The 24,184-nt window shown below is 39.1% G+C and overlaps 1 protein-coding gene across 2 annotated transcripts in view; it reads left to right on the top strand.

Annotated features, from left to right (window-relative positions):
• The window catches only part of plpp4 (phospholipid phosphatase 4), a 125,503-nt gene that overhangs the window by 48,552 nt on the left and 52,767 nt on the right, over positions 1-24,184 (top strand). The window lies entirely within an intron of this gene.

Raw genomic sequence — 24,184 nt, 5'->3', positions numbered from 1 at the left:
GTCCGACTGTGTTTGAATGAGTGTTATTTTGTAATTTAAATAAATTATCAAAAAAATGAATAAATGGATGTTCTACTAAATTATTTTAGATGTTAGACAGAATTAGTTGCTGAATACTAATTTATTATAATAATTGAAAAAAAAAGGAAAATGACGCCCATGCCTGATGTTCTTATTCTCCGCAAAAAATTTTTTTAAATAGCATAAATAAGGTACACACATAGTACATACAGAATTAAAATAAAGTTTGATTATTAGTGATGGAGCACATAGCACATTGGACAGATACAGGACACTTCAAGATGGCTACCAGGAAAGGTCATCTCTTTATATCTCTCCAGTTAAATATTAAATATTCTATTGTCAGAATGGTAACCTAACATTTTGACTATTATTACTGAAAAGTTTTTCTTGTTAGATTTACAATTTTTTATGTAAATGTACTTCTATTATGGTCTAATTATATCCACTGAAAAAAAAATTGGTAAAGCCATCATGGCTTCTCTATAGTTAGCAAAACTTCCTGAGGCTCCTCATCCTGCCAGTCGCGGTAAAGAGAACCTACAGTATGTTTCAGGAATGAGAATTTAAGCATATTTTGTATGACTTTTAAATCTCTTATGTAGACAGTCAGCAAGTGAGAAAAAAAAGCTTTGGTAAAGGCCAGATTGACAAAGGTCAGGGAAAAATTATACAGCAACCCAGAACTGCTCAAGGAGTACAGAAGGAAGAACCTAGCAAAAATAAATAAATAATAATAACCCTACAGTGTTACACTCATCATCTCTCTCTCTCTTGTAACTGTGCATGACTATTAATAATAAAATGTGAAAATGTATTTGCTTTTCTAACAGTGTTGATGTTTTCGGTAATGAGAGTTTTTTTTTTTTTTTTTGTAAATTATATGTTAAATGTTAGGTAAATGTTTTTAAATGAATTTGTACAAAAACTCCAGACTTTGTTGCTAATGAAAAACTTAATTTTAGATTTTGAGAAATTTTCATGCTTGAAATTTTTGAAACCAAGATTTCATGAAAATCACCCACATTGGAATCTTTTGGACACCCTGTAGATTTAGGAGTGTGGCTGTGGAGATATTCTCATTTAGCCACAAGAGCATTAGTGAGGTGGGGCATTGATGCAAGGAGGCCTGGGATGCAGTCGGCATTTCAAATTATCCCAAAGGTCCTCAGTCTGGTTAAGGTCAGGGCTCTTGTGCTCAATGTTCTTCACTCCAACCATGGCAAACCATTTAAAAATATAACTTAATTTGTTCAAATTGGTCCAATGAAGGGAAACTATTGATACAACATACAAAGACATTCTGTACAGTTTTGTGCTTCCAACTTTGCAGTAATAGTTTGGGAAATGCCTACATATGGGTGTGATGGCCTAGTGTCCACAAACATTTGGCAAGGCAGTATAACAAGGACCTTAAATAAACTAACTATAAGAGGTTATGGTCAGTTGACATCAGTGAACTGTTGGTAACCTCAGCAAAGTGGTCTTTATTTCAACTCAAACACATTTCCTGATATGCAATTGCACTTTTGACCTCGCAGCAAACAGTTATAGAAGGGATTTATTTATGGTTGTACTACCCAGTATTGCTTAATGAAGATGCAGCTCCTTTAGAGTTTATTTTTCATGTTATATCAGGTTGTTATTCCTTGCCACAGTTGCTTTGTACAAAAAAAACTCCAGAATTTTTATCCCTATAAAGCTACTTTGTGACAATGTCTATCGTTAAGGCGCTGTACAAATAGCATAGAATTAATAAAATTGAATAGATTTTTTTTTTTTTTTTTTTACTCAGGAAGGACCTATCAGAAATACTCCATTTTAGTTGTGAAGGAATCCAAGCTGGTGGTTCCCAAATCAGTCATGGAACCAGTTACCCATACGTAACTGTACATCATTTTAAATTCTGTATTTTTAATAGTTGTTTTATTATTCATTATATAAAATTGTGCCCACTATATAAAAATACATTTCTTGACCAAAAAGTGACCATTTCACAGGTGTAGAATTATTGGACCGCATCAAGCAAAGAAAATAACTGAAGAGATTTGAAATTATTGTAACTGGGTGAAAAATCGTTAGCTAATTAGGTTTCGTCTAAGCTAGTTTTGTTCATTTATGTTGTGTGGAGCCCCATAGCAAAATTTTGTTGCTCAGAATGATGTTTTTCTAGTCCCATGAGACTGAAGTAAGCTTTCTCATTACAAGATCAACTTTGTCTGTTCTATTTCTCCTAAAGCTTACTTAGAAGAAACAAAGAGACACAAATCTGAGACATACATGGGAAACAAAACTACATTTAATGGAGAAGCAAATGTCATACAGTGGGGCAAAAAAGTATTTAGTCAGCCACTAATTGTGCAATTTCTCCCACTTAAAACGATGAAAGAGGGCTGTATTTCATGATAGGTATACCTCAACTATGAGAGACAAAATAAGAAGAAAACCCCAAAAATCACATTTAAGGATTTTTAAAGAATTAATTTGCAAATTATGGTGCAAAATAAGCTTCAAAGTAAGTTTTTGGTCACACTCCAAACTACACAATGACCAAGACTAAAGAGCTGTCAAAGGACACCAGAAACAAAATTGTAGACCTGCAAATATTATAGTTTTATTAAACATATCAAAAATCCTCAATTAACAGCATACAGTGATGATCCACAACTAGCACCACCTGAGAACAGTTAGTGTCCATAATGCCCTCTGTCCACCACAACATTAAAACCAGGATGTTAACAATATTAAAAATATTTGTTTACTATTAACATTAATTTGATTAAAATTTTTTGAAAAGAAAATTGGTTGCTTGGCGTTCGTAACAGGGACAGGAACAGGTAAATGTCTGGAAAAGCTTTTTCTTACCGGGTACATCAGTCTTCTCTTGTGGTAGATGTCCAACTAGTTTGTTTAAAGACTGCAGCTCCTGGAGTTGCTGGGTATGTAAAGGAACAAAAATGTATTAAAAACAATTCAGATTTCCTTAAACAGTATTTAGCTACTTCCTTCCCATCTGTCTGAAGGTTGAGAGGTGGGCTTGAGCTCGTGAGCTGACTGATGATGTGGTGGTAATGCAGACTCGGAAACAATTTCCTGCATTTACTTTGTTGATATTTTTGTTCTTAAAGGTTCCTGAGGTGGCATGCTTCTGAAAAGAACCCAGTTAAAATGAAGTGTATATAATTACCAAGATTTCCACAAACAAACATTTTGGTCTAAATTTATAAAATATAATTAACTGATGTCTTTAAAGTTACATGTTCGGGCAACTACTGTTAAACACTTAAAACTTCATAGTAAAACTACTGAGTTGAAAACTGCTGCAGTGATAGCGCTGTTCTCTGAGTGTGTTACGCCGCCCCCAAGGGTGCGTGAGCGAGCAGTTTGAAAAGATGCGGCCGGCTGGTGTCGCATGGTTCGGAGGAAACGTGATAGTCTTCAGCCCTCCTGACTGAGTGTTAGTAATAGCTTTCTCTGAACCGTACTAAACTGAATATGGTTGAAATGACTTAAAAGACTGCTTGAATTTACTTGACTTGACTTGGTAAAAAGTCAACAGTAAAAACCATAACTACGTTTAATAGTGAAAGTAAGAGCATTTCCATACGCACACAATGTGATGAGAACACACAAGAATAGGACTAAACAGCTGTGTGGCCATAAGAAACCCATCCATTAATGAGGCTAATCTGAAAAAAGCTTAAATTTGCTAGGGAGCATAAACATTGGACTTGAGAGCAATTGGTCAGAAGGTCTTGTGAGTTCAGACCGGCCCTATTCCAAAGCAACTTGTACATCACTTTAAGGACAGAAGGACATGAGCAAATTTTTTTTTTGAGTTGGCGATTTTGTTTTTGGACAGGTAGTGTAAATGAAAATGTACCATGCAACTTCTTGTCACTCCACAAGGCTCAATACAACTCAGAAACAATGAAAATAAATGTAAGAACTATACCAGCCTATGAAAAAACTTTTACACTTAAATTTACACAAGAACTTCCATAATTTCATCAGGGTTTCCTGTGGGCTTTTTTTTTTTTTTAAAGCACAATGTCTGTGCTTTAACTCCCTCTTCCTATGGAGAAATTGTGGGCTAAATTATTTATTGTTTTTTGGGATGACTCATTCACTACCATCAAATCAGAGACCATAGACTGTGTTGTTTGGAGGCAAACGCTTTCCCGTGTACAGCATTAAAAATCCACAGCTTTTTTACTTGTCAGCCACCTAGTGTGTGGACTTCCCACGTCATATAAAAGTTATTTTTTATCAACTGTGCTGGCCATATAATTTGTGTGGGTCCACTCTGCCTACATCCAGAACCCATTAGCAGGACAAAGGAAATAAAATCAGTCAGATGAATATGATCCCACGGGGTAATTAAAGAGGCTGTTACAATGTCAGCTATTAGTATAAAGCCACTTTATCTTCACATAAGTTACAACATGCAAGTTCAGTGTTCTAGAAATAAATGAATGAACAGTTAGAGCATTTGTTAATTGCTATCCAAACACATTTGATCGTGAAGGAGGAATGTAAAAAGCATTACAAATGTCTCTCAGAAAAGCTAATATAAAAAAAATAAATAATAAAACTACATCAAGATAGCTATGAAAGTTAATATATATATATATATATATATATATATATATATATATATATATGTGTATACATATATGTGTGTATATATATACAGTGGAACCTCGGATTACGAGTAACGTGGTTTACAAGTGTTCCGGAAGATGAGCAAAGATTTTTAATAAATTTTGACTTAAAAAACGAGCGTTGTCGTGGTTTACGAGCTCCGAGTATCATGTATAACGCATGCGCTTCTTGTTTTGACACCGAGCGTCGCGTCATCACAACTAAGCCAACGTTTTTTCTTTCTCTGGCGCTACGGGGAAATCATCTCCCCTGCTGGGTCTTAGTGCTCTCTTACTGGTATAATCAATCCGTGTGTGTGTGTGTGTGTGTGTGTGTTTCTTTCTTTCTCTTGCGCTGCAGAGTGTATGTGTTATGTGTGTGCGCGCGTAATTTGACACCACGCAGGCTTCGCACACACACTCTCTCGTCTTTAGTGTATGGTGTTTCAGTGTTTAAGTGTGTGTTATGTGTGTGCCCGCGTAATTTGACAACTTTGCCAGTTCACACACACTCTCTCTCTCTCTCTCTCTCTCTCTCTCTCTCACCTTTAATGTGTTTGTGTGTGTGTGTGTGAAACAGAGAGGTAGTGCTTCACTCACACACAACCGGCACGGTGTCAAATTACAATATAATTTTCATATCAAGCTATTTTATATATAGAAAAAGGGTGAAGAGTGCTTGGGCCCACTCATCGTTGAAGCTGAAGGTGTCCAAAATATGCTTTAGTCTCTTCAAACATTTACTGTAATGTTGAAATGTTTCTGCTACTCATGATCTGTAAAGCCTTCATAACGGCTCTAAACTGAGGTGCTGTTTGTTAATTGATGATATTTGAGGCTGGTAACTCTGAATTAACTTCTCCACTGCAGCAGTTTTTGTCTTGCTTTCCTGGGCAGGTCTTCATGAGAGCCAGTTTCATCATGGTGCTTGATGGGTTTTGCAAATGCACTTGACAATATTGTTCTTGCAAGCTCTATTCCAGAAAGGCTGACCTTCATGCCTTAAAATAACAACTGACTGTTTTTGTTCCATAATTACCTAATTCCAAATGTGTTTTGTTATTAAAATATAGAAAATAAATCACTAAACGAAAACAATGAAATTTGCAAGTGATCCCAAACTTTTGAGCAGTACACTGCGTTCCAAATTATATCTTTCTCTGATTTTCATAATTAATCAATGCAAATGACAGTTAGTATAATTTTCTAGTCATCAACTATTAGGGTATAATTTAAATTTTTTCGGAAAAACCTCCTAATGATAACAATATTTACTTTAAAAATAAAAAACGAAAAATGCACTGTTCCAAATTATTATGCACAACAAAGTTAAAAAATTTTATAGGTTGTAAAAAACTGAAAATAGGCTTTTGTTGAATTTGCAGCATTAGGAGGTCATATTTACTGAAATCAAAAACTATTTCAATCAAAAATATCCTAACACGGCATGTTACATCTTAACATAGGACCCCTTCTTTGATATCACCATTACAATTCTTGCATCCATTGAACTTGTGAGTTTTTGGACAGTTTCTGCTTGAATTTATTTGCGGAATGTCAGAATAGCTTCCCGGAGCTGCTGTTTGGAATCAAACTGCCTTTCACCCTCATCTTTTAAGGATTCTCCAAAGGTTCTCAATGGGGTTAAGGCCAGGGGAGGATGGTGGCCCCACCATGAGTTTCTCATCTTTTATTCCCATAGCAGCCAGTGACACAGAGGTATTCTTTGCAGCATGAGATGGTGCATTGTTGTGCATGAAGATGATTTTGCTATGGAAGGCACGGTTCTTCTTTTTGTACCATGGAAGAAAGTGGTCAGTCAAAATACTTTGCAGAGGTTATTTTCACACCTTCAGGAACCCTACAGGGGCCTACCAGCTCTCTCCCCATGATTCTGGCCCAAAACATAACTCCAGCACCTCCTTGTTGACATCGCAGCCTTGTTGGGACATGGTGGCCAACCATCCATCCATCTGGACCATCCAGGGTTGCACGACACTCATCAGTAAACAAGACTGTTTAAAAATTAGTCTTCATGTATGCCTGGACCCACTGCAACCGTTTCTGCTTGTGAGCATTGGTTAGGGGTGGCCGAATAGTTTATGCACAGGTTTATGCATAGGTTTATGAACAACTGCAAGCCTTTAAAGGATCCTACACCTTGAGGACTCCAGAGGCACCAGCAGCTTCAAATATCTGTTTGCTGATTTGTAATGGCATTTCAGCAGCTGCTCTTTTAATCTGATGAATTTTTCTGGCAGAAACCTTCCTCATTCTGCCTTCATCTGCACGAACTTGTCTGTGCTCTGAATCAGCCACAAATGTCTTCACAGTACGATGAGTTTTCGTGAAATATCTAATGTTTTCATACCTTGTCCAATTTGACACTTTTCGAGATCCCTTTTCTCCCATATTGCTTGAAACCTGTGGCCTGCTTAATAATGTGGAACAACCTTCTTCAGTACTTTCCCCTTAATTGGGCTTATCTGGCAGACTAATTATCACACATGTCTAAGATTCATTTCAGTGATCCAAAGAGCCCTGAGACAAAATACCATCCATGAGTTTAATTTAAAAACTAAACATTTAATGTTTATAACACTTAAATCCAATTTGCATAATAATTTGGAACGCGGTGTAGTGTATATAATTTATTTATTTATTTATTTTATTAGTATTAAAGTGTTATTAATAATTTTTATTTGCTTATTATTTAGGTTGATCTATTATTAACCCAATAATTAAAACAAGGATGCGTTCCCTTTCAAAGGCTACACTCGATGCTGCGTGAAAACGCTATGGGAACATCTTGTCATGTTGCCGGTTGTGAAGCATGTGTGTACCAAACACGCCAAATTTTTGGCTTTTATAACCTCGGTCAGGTGACGTCATCTGATAGGACGCACCTGCAGGTTATAAATAGGAGTGAACCGGAAACATTCCTCAGATTCTTGTCTTCACCTTGTCTAGTTGTGAGCGTGTGTGTCTAACCAGCAAAAATAAGTGTTTAACTCACCGATAATGGCAGAGTTTAAACGAGATGTCCCTCCGTGTGTATAATCCATATCGGAGGGCGATCTCTACACTTTACTGCTTCGATTAAGTGCTACGCGCGCGCCTCGCATTCCTTGAGAATCTTCGAGCCGCCGCGCATTCCTGGGGCTTAAACACGTGCATCCGGCAGAGCAGTGAGAGACGGATTTAAAACTCCTTTCTTTCGCGTTCTCATCGGATCGAGAAATCCCTCTGTCCGCTCGCAAGCGCGCGCCGCGCTTCTTGTGAATGGGCAAGGATAAACATCCTCTCTTGCTTCCGCGGAGATGGTAATAGGCTCTAAGCACTTAAAAATAATAATTAAAAAAAACAAAAAAAACATAGACGGCAGGTTCTGTCGGGTGGCCGGGGGTGGAGCCTCAACGACGCTCTCTCCCCTTTTCTTAGCAATCTCCATATAAGTTAACCCTTTCATGGAGTAAGCTGTATTCATCCCGTGTTTTCCTGCCATCAACTTATTTATTTATTTAAATATAATTGAGGTAGAAACGCGGAGTTATATGATGACACCCAGATAGAAGAGACGCTTCCAGGCTATCTCTCTTCTGGGACATCATCCTTCCTGAAAAGCTATTATTTCCTTTCAAGTTGTGTAGACTTTTTATCTTCCCTGGAGGGAAAAGCTTTTCAGGCAGCAGGTCAGGTTGGCGCTTTGCACACCATGGCGGTTTTGCACGCCTACCAGGCTGACCTGCTGAGAGACTTGAGTACTGGCGGGGCTCTGCAAGGTAAGGCGTATTGGATTTACGCCGGGCCACAGACTTGTCTCTTCGTGCAACAAAGCAGACGGCTCGTGCTATCGGCCGTTTTATGGCTGCTATGGTCTCCGCGGAGAGGCACTTGTGGTTGAATCTCAGGGGCATTAAGGAGAAGGATCGTGTATTCCTCCTCGATGCCCCATCTCGCCTCCCGGCCTACTTGGCGATGTCGTTAACTCGGTCGCCACTAGGTTCATGAGGCGAAGTTTGTATAACAAGCCTTCGGGAAATTCCTTCCCCGCCTTGCTCAAGAGTCGGGACTGTCGGCCACCCAGTCTCGACCGGGATCCGCCTCAAAAGAGGTCAGACTATATTGTCTTCACAAAAAAGCCCTGAGGTTCATGTGCCCAGGACCGTGGGGGGTGGCCCCCCAATGGGGATAGGCACGCAGAATTCCTCTTAAAGAATAAAGTGTTCTCCCTGGCACCCCCAGGAGGTTGGTGTTCTTGCTCCGCCACCACTGGTGTTTCGGGCAACTCCAGTCTCCAATAAAATGTTAGTTCTTCGGGTTTTTCCTGCCGTGTTTCAGGATGCCGAACATCTAACATCCCCCCCCCCGTTTAACCAAGCCACTGAGCTTTGCCCCTTTCTGAGAAACTGGCAGCGTGGAAGCTACTGCCAAGTATATCTCCTTGGGCACTAAGCACTGTACAGAGAAACTACAGGATTCAGTTCTCACATCACCCTCCGCGTTTCAATGGCGTGGTCTCCACTTCCATGAAACCGGAAAGTGCAAGAGGAACGGGGGGCTGCGTCCAATTTTTTAGATTTTGCGGGCTTTACCGCTATCTAAAAATAAATCAATGGAAATATTGCCACAACACAGGAGGTTCCTGAGGTTCGCTTTCGGGGGCGAAGCTTACCAGTATCGGGTCCTTCCATTTGGTCTAGCTTTTTCACCCGCACATACACAAAATACATGGATGTATTTCTGGCTCTTACGACTCCAGAGCATCCGTATTGAATTACATGACTGGCCGGCCCAGTCTCAGTAGCTAGCGCTTCGACATCAGCATGTCGTTCTAGCTAATCTTTGTTTCCTAGGATTGAGATCCAATGCCATGAAAGCATGCTCTTTCCTGTTCAGAGGACAACATTTTTGGGTGTCACATGGAATTTGAGCGTAAGCGGGCACAGCTGTCTCCCGCTCGTGTCGAATCCATTCTCAACACCATCAAGGAAATCAAGCTAGACCAGAAAGTGACCATCACTTTCAGAGATCTTAGCTCTCATGGCAGCTGTATCCACGGTGACACCTTTGGACCTTCTGCACATGAGAGCATTTCAGTTGTGGCTAAGAACCAGGGGATTTTACTCTAGGGCCAATCCCCAATAAGGGCTACGCGCCAGGTGCTTCGTACCCTTCCTATGTGGTTCAGACCCCGGTTTCTGACTCTGGGTCCCACTCTAAGTTCGTCTTGTCGTCGCAGATGCTAACGACAGACGCTTCCCTCATGGGCTGGGGTGCGGTCTTAAATGACCATCCAGCCCAAGGGAGCTGGAGAGGCCATCTTTTTGCGCGGCACTCAATTGCCTCAAAATCATGGCTCTATTTCAGGCCCTAAAGCACTTCCTCCAGCAGTTGAGACTACCATGTCCTAGTGCGGGTGGACAACACTATGGCAGTCTCGTATATTAATCGCCAGGGCGGACTGTGCTCGCGCCGCTAAATAGCTAGCGCACCAGATTCCTGTCCCTCAGGGCGATTTACATTCTTGGAAAATCTCATGTAGCGTAGGTGGACCTCTTTGCCTCGCAAGATCAGCAAATGTCCCCTTTACTACTCTCTGACTCTAAGTCAAGCTGGTCTTCCAGCCAGCGTAATTAAGACTATTCTAAGTGGTGTTACCTCTCTAAGAGGATCGGACAACTATTGCCCTCTCCTATGAGGCGCGTGGGCTCACTTCGCCTCTAGGAATCAGGGCTCATTCAACCAGGGGAATCGCCTCATCAATTGCATTAGCAAGAGGTATTCCCTTGCAGCAAGTATGTGACACGGAGGGTTGGTCCTCTCCACACACATTTGCCAACATGCATCCTATTGTTTTTAAGCCTTCTGTCCTCCGCCTTTACAGCTTCGGAGCAGGAGAGACATCACTTACTGTGTCCAGTACATGCTCTTCAGATTTACATCCACCGCATTAGCCAGTGGCGTAAGTCAGAGCAGCTTTTACATGTTTGAAGCCGCAAGCTGCGTGAGAGATGTTATTGCCCTCTCCTATGAGGCGCGTGGGTTCACTTCGCCTCTAGGAATCAGGGTTCATTCAACCAGGGGAATCGCCTCATTAATTGCACTAGCAAGAGGCATTCCTTTGCAGCAAGTCTGTAATGCGGAGGGTTGGTCCTCTCCGCACACATTTGCAGTACGTGCTCTTCAGATTTATGTCCACCGCATTAGCCAGTGGCGTAAGTCAGAGCAGCTTTTACATGTTTTGAAGCCGCAAGCGGCGTGAGAGATGCTATTGCCCTCTCCTATGAGGCGCGTGGGCTCACTTCGCCTCTAGGAATCAGGGTTCATTCAACCAGGGGAATCGCCTCATCAATTGCACTAGCAAGAGGTATTCCCTTGCAGCAAGACTTCACTTACTTTGTCCAGTACGTGCTCTTTAGATTTACGTCCACCGCATCAGCTAGTGGCGTAAGTCAAAGCAGCTTTTACATGGCTGGGGCCGCAACGGGGGGTGGCCCCCACTACACTGGGCTTATTGCCCTCTCCTATGAGGCGCGTGGGCTCACTTCGCCTCTAGGAATCAGGGCTCATTCAACCAGGGGGATCACCTCATCTATTGCACTAGCAAGAGGTATTCCCCTGCAGCAAGTGTGTGACACGGAGGGTTGTCCTCTCCGCACACATTAATTACATTTATAGTTTGGATGTTCATGCTACTCCGGGCTCACGGGTCCTCGAGTCAGCTACCCAGACATAGTTCTGAGACCTTCTCGGCCTTGTGCGCACACGCTACACAACCTTGGAGTCCAGACACTCGCAGTGCGGCGGCGTTGGCACTCTCGTTCCCATAGCGTTTTCACGCAGCATCGAGTGTAGCCTTTGAAAGGGAACGTCTCGGGTTACTTTGCTGTAACCCTGTTCCCTGAAAAGGCGGGAACGAGATGCTGCGTCCCAATGCCGCACTGCCTATGTGACCGGACGTCCGTTCAGACAAATCAATCTGAGGAATGTTTCCGGTTCACTCCTATTTATAACCTGCAGGTGCGTCCTATCAGATGACGTCACCTGACCGAGGTTATAAAAGCCAAAAATTTGGCGTGTTTGGTACACACATGCTTCACAACCGGCAACATGACAAGATGTTCCCATAGCGTTTTCACGCAGCATCTCGTTCCCGCCTTTTCAGGGAACAGGGTTACAGCAAAGTAACCCGAGACGTTCTATCTTAAAAGTCACCCTCTAAATTGGTGAGTCACCTTGTGCGGATGCTAATGGATGCCATTGACAATTGTTAGCATTATATTCGCACAACTCATATCATGTCCTATTTCATAGAAAGAATTGCAGACGTTAAGCAACGCATACATGTGATTCGTTACTCCTGGGATGAGGAAGTGATTTCTCTTGCCAATTTAATGAGCAGTCATGCCAGCTGCTGTTTTGAAGGGAAATATCCTCGCTTCACTGATAATATGACAAAGAGAACCAGCGTGATTGCTAATCTTGCTTACAGCCTTGAATTGTCTGCTTTTGGATAAATAGCTGGCGCCTGCATATTGTGCTTTACTCAAAATATGAAGGTTTAAAACTTCTAAAATGAGATTATATAATGGTTTTCACACATGTTTTTCACACATGTTTTGGTTTTCACTAAACCTTTTTTTTATAGACAATCTTGTGTGTCAAGGAAAACTTATTTGACCAAATATTGTATTTATCATGTTGCACAAAATGTTCATTTAAACACTTGGTGAAATTGCATCTTTAACAAAGCCATAGTAGAAATCAGAACTGTTTTTAATAGTGAAAGTAGGAGCATTTTCACATGCACAGTATAATGACAGCTTCTTATGGCCACACAGCTGTTTAGTCCCAATCCCACAGGATTGGGACTAGACAGCTGTATGGCCATAAGAAAACCACTCAAGCAATGTTGCATCTTGGTAGGGAGGGAACTAAAGGAGGTGATTCACCAGAGGGTGTGTAGATTTGAATTTTCTGCTCACTACAGTTGTAAAGAGTGGTTATTTGAGTTACCATAGCTCCCAGTAATCCAAAAATCAGGAAAAAAACAAGGGCTCTTTTTATGCCAGTGCATTTAAGATACAGATTAATGCAAATATGTTGTTATTTCCCTTTGAGTTGTAATCCATATTGCAATCAATTCATTTAAATAATAGTTTGTAGCATCAATGATGTTATTACTCATAGTTGTACTTTCTATTTCTTGTCATAATTTTATAACAAAAAGATTCAGCACTCTTTATACTCTTGCTTATGTGAAATAATAAAAGTGTGAAATTGCTTTTTGCTGCTGGAGCTAGTGTGAAGCAGAATATATAAATGCTGTCACACATAGAACTTTAAATCTCCTGTGACACGATTTGTTAAAAACAAACATACATGATGTTATCCATTATAGCAAGTTATCCTCCAGCAGCCAAAAGTGTATAATTGTAATCAAACTTAACAAGCAGCCTATTTGTTGAACAATGAACATTGAGAGAAATTGGAGAAAACACAAAACGAGGATTCATCACATTTTGGAAACAAGCTATGGTATATAATTTAACAAGATTAGGATATTTCCCCAGGCTTATTGTTGAAATGATCCTGACAGACAGCTAGTAAAGTGTCTCTTTGTTCATCATTGATTTTATCTTTACTGAATTACACTTTCCTGTGCATTGGCCTGATTTCTGTATATTCAACTTTTTGCAGGTTTTTATTTAACTTTTTGCGCGCATTTCGTGTGTGTGTGTGCTGGCATTGAATTTATAATAATATGCTTATGTGTGCTCACAATGTCAGCTTTTAAGGTAAATGTTTTCTTGCATGTCACTCAGATTGCTCAGCAATCAATACACAATTTAACTGTACTAGCTTAGACAGTTTTTTAAGTTACCTTGCACGATATACTCTTTACTAATGATTGGATATTTAAAAGCTTATATCCGTATGTGGTTATGTGGTTATTCTTTCTTCTTGCTTGGAGAAAAGCAAGAGCATTATTGGGTGTAAGCACTATAAATAATAAAATGCTTTATTGTAAATAATACACAAGCTGTATTCATATCAAATCAGAACTTTTCATTATGTAGAAAAACAAAACACTGTTATAAGAGTAAAAACTCCCCTTATATCTCTATATAATCCCCTGGTCCTCTAACGCACGTATCCTAGCACTTCACCAGTGCTTAAATAGAATCAAGGTAGAAAATTTTCCCAGTACGCCAGAGCCTTGATCAGACTGCCTGCTTTTTTCTGGCCTCCCAGGAACTCCTTAAATTGCCCAAATATGGGGCTTTGAGTGAGGTTAGGACTGTAGGGGGCGTGTGACAGGAACTCCTAGCTGAGTTCCTGTAAAGCACAGCACAAATGGTGTTTGTGACTGATTGTGTGTACAGTTCTAGCAGACAGAAGCATCTTTCTTCCACAAGTTGGTGATTTCAACACAAGTCTGGTTTGACTTGAATGCCTCTTTGTATATTTTAGAGCTACCTACATTAAAAAATCATTTAGAGTACTAATTGTCAGACATTCTCTTTGCAGTGTGAAGCAGGTCACTTTCATGGGTTTTGGTTTGTTTGGCGAGCTCACTGTTAAGAACCTCGCTGAAGGCCCATGTCTAAAATGAATGATTCTCTAGTCTTTTGTGGCATAAGCCTCAGATGAAAAAGTAAACTATATGAAAAATTAATGAATGGTTAAATGTTTTAGAAAGACAAACCATCAGAGTTGATGCAGTTGCAGGTAAAACTGATTTATTGATGAAAGATACACCAACCATAGTAGACATGGCAAACTTGGCTTTTAGAGACTAGAAGCTAGAGGCTGGTGATTAGCAAACAGACATAAAGTGGAAACAGAGTCGAATATACAAAACTACCATCCACAGCAGTGCAAGATAAACCATGTCTCAGTAACAACTAGACTAATAACACTGAAATGGTGGCCAATATTGTGTTATATACAGTAAATAAAAGTGTATGGGTAAGAACTAACCGGTCGTAAAGCTTTTTCTAATCATGTAAAACTGTCAGGCTCTGCTTTACATCATAGGCTGACAGTCTCATCAGCATTTGGCAATGTGCTGTAGGGAAATTACTTAAAGGATTTCCCAGACTTCTGGCTTCTCCTGCCTCTTGAGGTTCTATTATTCTTTGTTGAGGCTCCAGCCTTGCTAAAGCCACCCAAGAGAGATGTGTAGCCTGCTGCTCATTTATTCACATCCAGTCATCTTGCACCTGCATGCCTGGGGACTCGTATTAACACACATCGATTACTGAAAGGGCATTGGGGTGATGCGCACTTTGGTCTTTTAAAAAGAAATAAAGCATTAAATGCAGTAATGGAATCAGTATGTATTGTCTGTGAGTTAGGGAATTGGTATTCTGATATGCACAGGGGTCTGAGGGATCTGTTTAATATTAGACAGGGCTGGCTTCGAAAGAATGGCTCTATGCTGCGTACACAAATCAATGACTTGTGAGTTGTGACTGCTGGTGAATTATAATACTAGTTGAATTTATGTCTGTTCAGCTTGGCGGGTTCAGAGTCTTCCAGTGGATTTGGATGGTTTCCGGCATGCCAGCAGACAGCCCACTGGAAGATGACTTTTACTGTTTACTCATGATTTATTTTATATCTCTATCCATCTCTATATATTTATATCTCTGTCTATCTATCTGCAGGTCTACCTGTTCAACCAAACGTTAATTCAAACATTTAAATTGGCCAATCACATGGCAGGAAGTCAATGCATTTATGCATGTAGACATGGTCATGACGATCTGCTGAAGTTCAAACTGAGTATCGAAATGGGGAAGAAAGGTGGGGATTTTCACACAATCATCTCTACAGAGAATGGTCTAAAGAAGAGAAAATATCCAGTGAGCAGCAGTTCTCTGGGCAAAAATGTCTTGTTGATGCCAGAAGTCAGAGCAAAATGTTTAGACTGGTTTGGTCTGATAGAAAGGCAACAGTTACTCAAATAACATTTATTTTTTTTACAACGATGTATGCCAAAAAGCATCTCTAAACACGCCGAACCTTGAAGCAGATAGGCAACAGCAGCAGAAGACCACGCCCAGGGCCACACCTGTCAGCGAACAGGAATTTGAGGCTACAATTCTAATTTGCTCACGAAAATTGGACAAGAGAAGCTGGGAAAAATGTTGCCTGGTTTGTCTTTCGCTCTGACATTTGGATGGTATTGTCTTCGGTGTAAAAAGCATGAAAGGCATGGATCCATCAGGCTGTATAACCAGGCTGCTGCTGGTGGTGGTATTATGGTGTGGAGGTACATTTTCTTTGTACATTTTTAACTACTTGGACAGTATTGTGTATGGGTGGGTGAAAATTAATTAGCAAATAATTAATGACTGTGGAACTTGTAGTATCACTGAAGCGTCACCCCATTTTGCTCTTACTGTGTGTTTAGATCAGCATTTTCTAAGGATGTTGGCTGAGACAATGTGGTTCTCATGAAAAAGTCTAGATTTTACAAGTTAACCAGTTATTAATTCCAAGGGTTCCCTTACTTTTTCCACTAGCATTTTAAATGTTAAATGAGTGTGTTCAATAAAAGACATGGATGATCAGATTTTTTATTTGTTATTATTTTAGGCATTTTATTATATTTGTCAAAACTTATGTTTTTATGATAAATTAATGCAGAAAACCATAAAATTCCAAAAGGTTTACATACTTTTTCTTAATACTTTACACACACACACACACACACACACACACACACAGAAATACACGTTTTACATTTTAGAGGAACTGCATGGATCATATGAAGGTATAGTACTTTGTAAATAACTGTTCTATATATATAGTAATAATATAACTTATATCAAGAGATTTATTGCATATTAGTAATGGCCTTGCCGTTCCTGCTTAAAAGCTTTAAATAAAATAAATATCTTAGGCTAAATGAATGTTGAATAATTACATAATATGGTTCATCTGGTACTCAAAAACAATAATACAGTACAAGAATAACTTACGGGGTGTGTATGCCTGCTATATATATATATATACTTGTTTTTGTGTGATCCGCCTTTTAGGTGGATACTGGTCAGCGCTGTGCCTTTGGCGAGCTTCTGTCTAAAAGCTTTTTGCTTGTGCATTATTGTGTCTACCTCTACGGGAGATATGTTTGTTTCAGGGCAAAATAGACACTTTTCCATATGTCTGATAAAGAGTGCCAGCTCCAGCGTGTGTGTTGACACCTAGCAGGATTGATGCTATTTCCAGCCTCTGTGTGTTTGTGTGTTTACTCCCAGCCGAGCTGTTACTTAGACATCTGAACCACCAGTAGCCTGGCAGTAGATCAGCTCTCAGGAAAATGGCAGGCCTTCAGGAAATAATATGAGTGATTCTCATTTGAGGGTTACTTCAGAGAATTGAGAGAGGCTTCCTGTCCATCTATCTACAGTGTGTGTGTATCTATCTATCTATCTATCTATCTATCTATCTATCTATCTATCTATCTATCTATCTATCTATCTATCCATCCATCCATCCATCCATCCATCCATCCATCCATCCATCCATCATTGATTTCCTTACAGTTCTTTGTGTTTTGTCCTTCTCTATTACTTGTGTTATTTTGTCTAAATTCCAACAAAGCTACCTGATTCTCATCATCAGGGAAAAAATATAGAAAACGGATCAGATGTAATTTAGACAGATGTAACATAACAAAGTTTATATTAGCAATCCATTCATCAGCTGTAATGTAATGTACTTAATTGCCACAGTGACTTTTGAAATCTGAAGTCTGTCACAGGAATGACAGAGTTTCAGCATGATATATATATATATATATATATATATATATATACACTCTGGACAGGATGCCAACCTGTCCCTGGGTAAATGTGCTCATGGAAGAATTTTATACAGTAGCTAGCTAAATAAAGATTTGTTTGTTGTTACTCATATTGATAAATATACTTTATATTGGTCACTGTATGCAAACTGAAAAGTGAAAACTAATTCTGTTTTTTTTTGTGATAATCCACCCTAGAATATTTTAAGATTTGTTCCTCCAGAAAGGAAAAAAAAGTATTTGTTTGTCATTACATGGATCGGACACTGAGCATCACCTATAAGTCTAAGACCATTAGTTTTTCATTTAAATGAATAGATCTGGTGTAAATGAATAGCCTGTATGTAGTAATTAAGGTATCATTCTGAGTTTAGCATGAACTCCTTCACCTCCTGAAGAAAATGAGAACCATAAACTGAGAGAGAGATTCAGTGAAGAGCTCTGCCAACTAAGAACAGGCATAGGTTAACGCTTAAAAACATCGATTTCCAGGATATTGTATATGATTTGTGGGCGTTAGGGAGCTGCTGTCAATGTGAGGGATGTCTGCATGAGCGATATCAGAAATGAATGAATGAAGTCTTTGTCGCTCGTGCTCATCACCCTTAATTCTTTAGTTGCAAACTGATCCGTTCACAGTTCGCCAAAAATTTGAGCGTGTTGAACAGCACTCTTTTAGCCGATTCATGCATAACACTGCTTCCTGGCATAATCATGCATAACACTGTTTCCTGGCTTTTCTTACTAGAGCTGTCAGAAGCAAATCAGACCGAAGCAGAGAGGAGACATGGATAGAGGCACCTGACACAAATTGCCAAATGATTATTTGCCTATGAGTGGACAGCCATGGCCAAAACTTTTAAGAACAACACAAATATTCATTTTCACAAGTGTTTTTAGATCTTTTTGTCAGATGTTATTACAAAAGTTTAATTACTAGCATTTCATAAGTGTCAAATGCTTTTACTGACAATTACATTACATTTATGCAAAGTTAAACTTTGGATTGCGTGCATAATTCGTTCCGTAAGCATGCTTGTGTATCAAAACACTCTTATATCAAAGCGATATAAAGTAATATAAAGAAAAACAAAACAAAAACTAACCTGCACTTTACCTTGGAAAATAATCGTGGCTGTAGTGATTGGGACCACAGAAGGGAGAGAAGGAGGAATGGAGAGAGGGGGCTGCTGTGTAGGATGACTTTCACACATACTTGCACACACCATGTTCCATGATTTTCACTCAACCAAGCGTGCACACACAGACACATGCGCACACACACACGCACCTATTAGAAGGTAGGGAGGCGGCTGCTGTGTAGGACGACTTTTACACTCACAACAGTTTACCGAATAGAGACTTACTCTCACACAAGCGCACGGGTGTGTATGTGTGTGAAAGTTGTGTGTATGTGTAAATTATGTCCTACACACACACATAAGAACACAAAATAAAATGGTCCTACACACACCCACATAGAAACACAACGCGCATGAATGTTGACTATATGAGTGACGCACGCGTACTGAGACTGAACATAGGAGACGATTAACCACAATTCTACAGTGCGAGAGGAAGAAGAACCATTGGCTCAGTTGTGATCACGTATTGCTTGCAATCCGAGGTTCCACTTTATTTGCAGTGTTAACGCTTATTTTTGGCATGCTGTCTATCAACTTCTGGCCCACATCCTGACTACTTACTACTCCTTACTATAAACATTTACTTTAAAATGTCCTTCTAAAATAGATGCACACATGGACACATGTCTGCAAAACGTATGGCGGGATCAACGAATAACGGTGTGTATGCTTGTTACTGGGGTTGCCTCTCTTTGCACAGAGTTATTAGTAAAAGAATTGCATCTAACTTTTTTCCACTGCATCTCCAGAACACAGCGTTTCCGATGGAGACTTGTGCTGCTCTCGCTCCTTTTATCTGTATTTCAAAGATAGATTGTCTCGGAAATATGATAATTTTGGTTGCTCTTCATGCTGTATGTAGATGCATTATTGATTTAAAGATTAGACCTGGAACAAAGGATGGACTTTTAAATGGCAAGAGATTGAAAACTTAAATCCCAGCTGTGCCGTTTTTTTCAGTCAGTCTGGCCAATGTATATTTTCTCACATGTGTATGGAGAAGGGCAGCACTGTTCAGCTGCAGTGTGACACCGCATGAGCAGCAGTTTGAAAATACACATAGTCAACAGAGAACATTTTGCATTCAGGTGTTGCATCAGAGAAAAATAAACACACACCAGTCATACCCCTGCTATCTCAGGTTAAGCCTATTCAGATTAAACCCTAAAAACCTATTTTTGTCTTTATTGAAAATCAGGACCCTTAATAATAGTCGATGCATGATTGACACCCTAAGTCAAGTCATTAGTATGCCTTTTACACCTCTAGTGTCTTATCAGCTCACAGAACTGAAGTGTGATCGCACCAGACACACTGCACACTCACCTCACTGCTCTGTGATTGTGAACATCTCTGGCACCTTTCAGTGCCACTGCTCTGCTCTTTAAAAAAAAAAAACATATGAGACACCTTATGTTTTTTCATTGTAGATACCCTAGTAGTCCTCTTTCTAGTCTGCTTTCCATGTGGTAAACTCCCACCAGTTGTAGTTTTTATAAATAGAAAGGCTGAAAAAAAAAAAAAACGCCCGTCCGTGCAGCACTACAATTGTGGATGTAACGGGCATAATTGACTTTTATCTCTGTTTGAAATTTCGAGTGCAGAGTTAAGGGAGAACTGTAACAAAGTAGGGCGTGCTTTAAAAAAAAAAAATTACTTGAAGCGTATAAGAAGTGGGATTGTTATGCTTGCCAGTGAACTGCACAAGGCAGTATTATGCATGACAGATTAATTAACTCAAGTCTTCACTTAAAGCACTTTTTAATTAATGTTGCATGAATAACACCTCCTGAAGTAAATATGCTTGGTCCAGAGGATTATAAGCACTGCCTTTCTAATTGATAAATAAGGCTGATACACTACCTTCTGGAGATCTAACCAACCGAGTCATTATCAGCCACTTTATGGTAATTGCAAAATTACATTTTTGCATATGATTTTAAATTACATGTCATGTATCTTATAAGCCACTATTACCATTTGCATGAACAAGCTCAAAAAATGATGAAATGTTCTGTATGGGGAAAATATATAGTTTTTTTTTTTCTTTTTCCCCCCAAAGGTTTCTACACTGTGCTTTGAGAGATAGATAAAATGAAAACAAATAGGCCACTTAAGTAAGTCCCCTAACATCTGTAGGGATCGGTATTGTGTTTATGAGCTGCAGGGAGGCCAATCTGTTCGCAGAGGAATCAGTGTCAGAAGAACCAAGGACCCATACAGCATTGATGAAAGAGAATAGCCGAGCCTGACGCCAGATCAGGAAAAAATTAGCTACACAAGTCACTTTCTTTAAATTCACACTTTCATCTCCTCTGTGCTAAAAGCACAAACACAGAGGATTGTTTACAATGATTGATGGAAGATAATTCCCTGACACAAGTTTATGGGTAATTATGCTTGATGAAAATGCTTCGAGGGGGAGAAAAAGGCACTGAGAATGCGTTCATGGCATAGATACAGCTACACGCAATCTCAAGGCAATGACCGCTTGTTTATGAGTCTCAAATTAATTTGCGTTATTGTTGGAATGCACTCACTGCCATGTTATTATATAACGAGGAGTGTCACAGTAATATGGATACTTTACCATATTTTGGCTTAGGCTTGGCCATAATAGCCCTTTCTGTTTTTTGGGAGCAAATTGAACAAATGACCTCATTACTTTTCCATTAGGCAGCAATTTGGTATAACAGATTTCAGTGTTAGCAATCAGATGAATATTTGCAATGCTTTTTACGTTTGTCATTTTTCTTATATAATTAGACATTTTACAAGACGTGCGAGAGAGCTGCAATTACCTGTAATTCACTTTTGCAAATTGGTGTCTCCATAAATGATTTTTCAGCTGCCTTTGAACCTCTTCAAAATATTCTGCTCTGTTTTTACCCATTAGATCTATCCTGGCAGCTTGCAGAGAGTTTTTCACTGGCTTTAGGTTGAATTATTTAGTCTATGCTAAAACAAAAGAAATAACTAGAATTATGGAAGTGCATTATGAAAGTATATGTGTATGTAGTTTTTGTTTGGGGCACTAATGTGAATACTGGTTTGACTGATGAAAGACAGTTTAATGTGTTAGTTGTATCAGATTTTTGCTTTTTGTTTTGTTTTGATTCAGTAGGAATGTTTACAGGCAATTTTTTTTCTGATTGTAATCATTCTGATTAGAAAGTCCACATTAACTGTTTACATGGATGCTGATGCTAATCTGATAAGCAGTACATTTACATTTAGCCAGAATATAACTGTTTTAAGCTGCACAGAGTGGTGCTGAAGATATTTTTCCTCCAACTGTGAAATTAGGTTAGGCTTTCAATCTTTTTGATAAATCCCTTCTTCTGCTATATGAGTTTTTTGCAAGAATTCAGTCTCATCTATTATTCTTTAGATGCTTTACTGTATGTGAAATGCAAGCCAGTCAGTGTCCCTTCTTCAGTCAAAGACCTAGTGGATGGAAGTTAACATACAGTAAGTGGAAGAGAGAGCTTTGCTCACTCAGTTTACTGATCAGGTATGGAAATGAAACTTTCTTTCTGGAAATCTAATTATACCCCCACATGGGGCAAACATGCAGAACAAACATATTTATTCAAACAATAGAAAATCAATTTGATCAAGTGTTTACTTGGCTAACATTTACCTATTGAATGGATTATTAGTCTGTTCTGATTGAAGTGTTTATATAATGTATTTTTTATTCTGATTAGACTATTCTTCAGATTTTGAGTGAATTGGATTGGAGTGAGTTTTGGATGCTGATACTCTGGTGAGAACCTATGGAACATTTTATTCACTTGTGTTCATGGCAATAGAAATCTCATTGGCTGTCAAGGCATTTAAATGGTATCTTTAATAGGGGGTGTGAGGGCGGCTGACCTGAGTGCATGGCGCAGTATCAGCGAGTGTGGTCATTAAAAATGTGTCATGAATTACATCTTGACTAACAAAGTGTAGTTCTCAGTGCTGAAGTTCTTTTACACCCAACAGTGTCTCTGCATGAAATCCTCAAAGTTCCCTGTTCATAAATGTCCTAATGTAAGTACTATCCATGTAATCTTGTGCTCATTTTCATCTAGCAATTTTGCTGCTGTGTGTGTGCGTGTGTTTTTACATTGCAATAAATATTTAAGGAAACCAGGAGCCTTTTCTCATTGCAGGAGTGGAATTTCTGTTACAGTATGGTTTCAGGAACCTTGAAATAGACCCGAAGCATGAAATTACAAGTTAAGAAAAAAAGTTAAGTTCATTGAATATCAAAGTGCATTGTAAAGCCAATGATTGGCACAAGGCTACTTAAAAACACTCCTATTCCAGTGTTATGATATGTATTCCCTGCTGGACATTTTTTTTTAAAGTTTGCTACCGTCAAAATCAATTTTCTTTTCAAGATTACATTCTCACTGACTCCTCACTGTGCTCTATGCTTAAAATAGAGTGCCTATACAGTACAGTATATACTGCAAACCAATATGTTATTAAAAGCACTTTTCAGAATTTAGTATTTTCCTGCAGATCTTAACAAATAATAATAATAATTATATATAATAATATATAATTATTATATAATAATAATAATTTATATATATATATATATATATATATATATATATATATATATATATATATATATATATATATCTTGTGCAGGAATAAGAGAAAAGTCTATTTAAGGAATCCTGGTTTAGGTGGCTGAGGCTCTGTGCTGCTGATCAGAAGGTTGGGGTTCGAGCCTCACCATTACCTGGCCACCACTGTTGGGTCCTTGGGCAAGGGCCTTAACCAAGATGCAAGCCTGGATAAAAATAGGAAGGTTCTGACAGGAGGACATCTGTAAACAGGTAAAACTTGTTAAAGATCTTGCGGATCAAATTATTTGATGTGGCAACCCCCAGGTTAAAAATGACAAAATCCCTTTGTTAAACATTTCTACAGACTCTCGGTGGGATTCATATCTGGACTTGGACGTGACCTTTGTACCCCATTAAACGCTCATGGATTGCTTTGGCCATGTGTTTGTTAAGTATTTTGCGAGCTTAGGAAAAATAAAAAATGTTCTCTTGAGCATCCACCTGATTTTTACTCCATCCATTCTCTTATTCATTTTGACAAGATGCTAAAGTTAAGATAAGATAAAGTGTGTTCTGTTGTCTCCAGTGCATGTTTCCATATTTTACTGTGGGTTACGTGCCACACGTATCACTTTGAAACTTGGCTTGCTATGATTACACCAATAACACATTATTTACTTTGTGCACCATTCCTCCACTCTCAGCCTAGGCACTCTGTAACTCTCTACAAGTTCCCCTTGGCCTCATTATGACCTTACTCACAAGTCTTGTTTTTGCAGTGATGTTTGATGGAGGGACTTGTCTCGATAGTGAGTGGTGTGGAGCAGTTTCCACTTCCTTACTATTAATTAAGCAGAGCTCACTGGGATGTTCAACCTCTTAGATATAATAGTACACCTTATTCCTAAATCATCCATATTCTATTACTTTATCTTGAACTTCCTTCGAATGCTCCTTAGTGTTTTTTTTTTTTTGCTTTCT

Source organism: Clarias gariepinus, chromosome 8 (assembly GCF_024256425.1).
Source record: "Clarias gariepinus isolate MV-2021 ecotype Netherlands chromosome 8, CGAR_prim_01v2, whole genome shotgun sequence".
NCBI lineage: Eukaryota > Metazoa > Chordata > Actinopteri > Siluriformes > Clariidae > Clarias > Clarias gariepinus.
The sequence above is the reverse complement of the archived record's forward strand: the minus strand, read 5'-3'. Positions and strand labels throughout refer to the sequence as shown.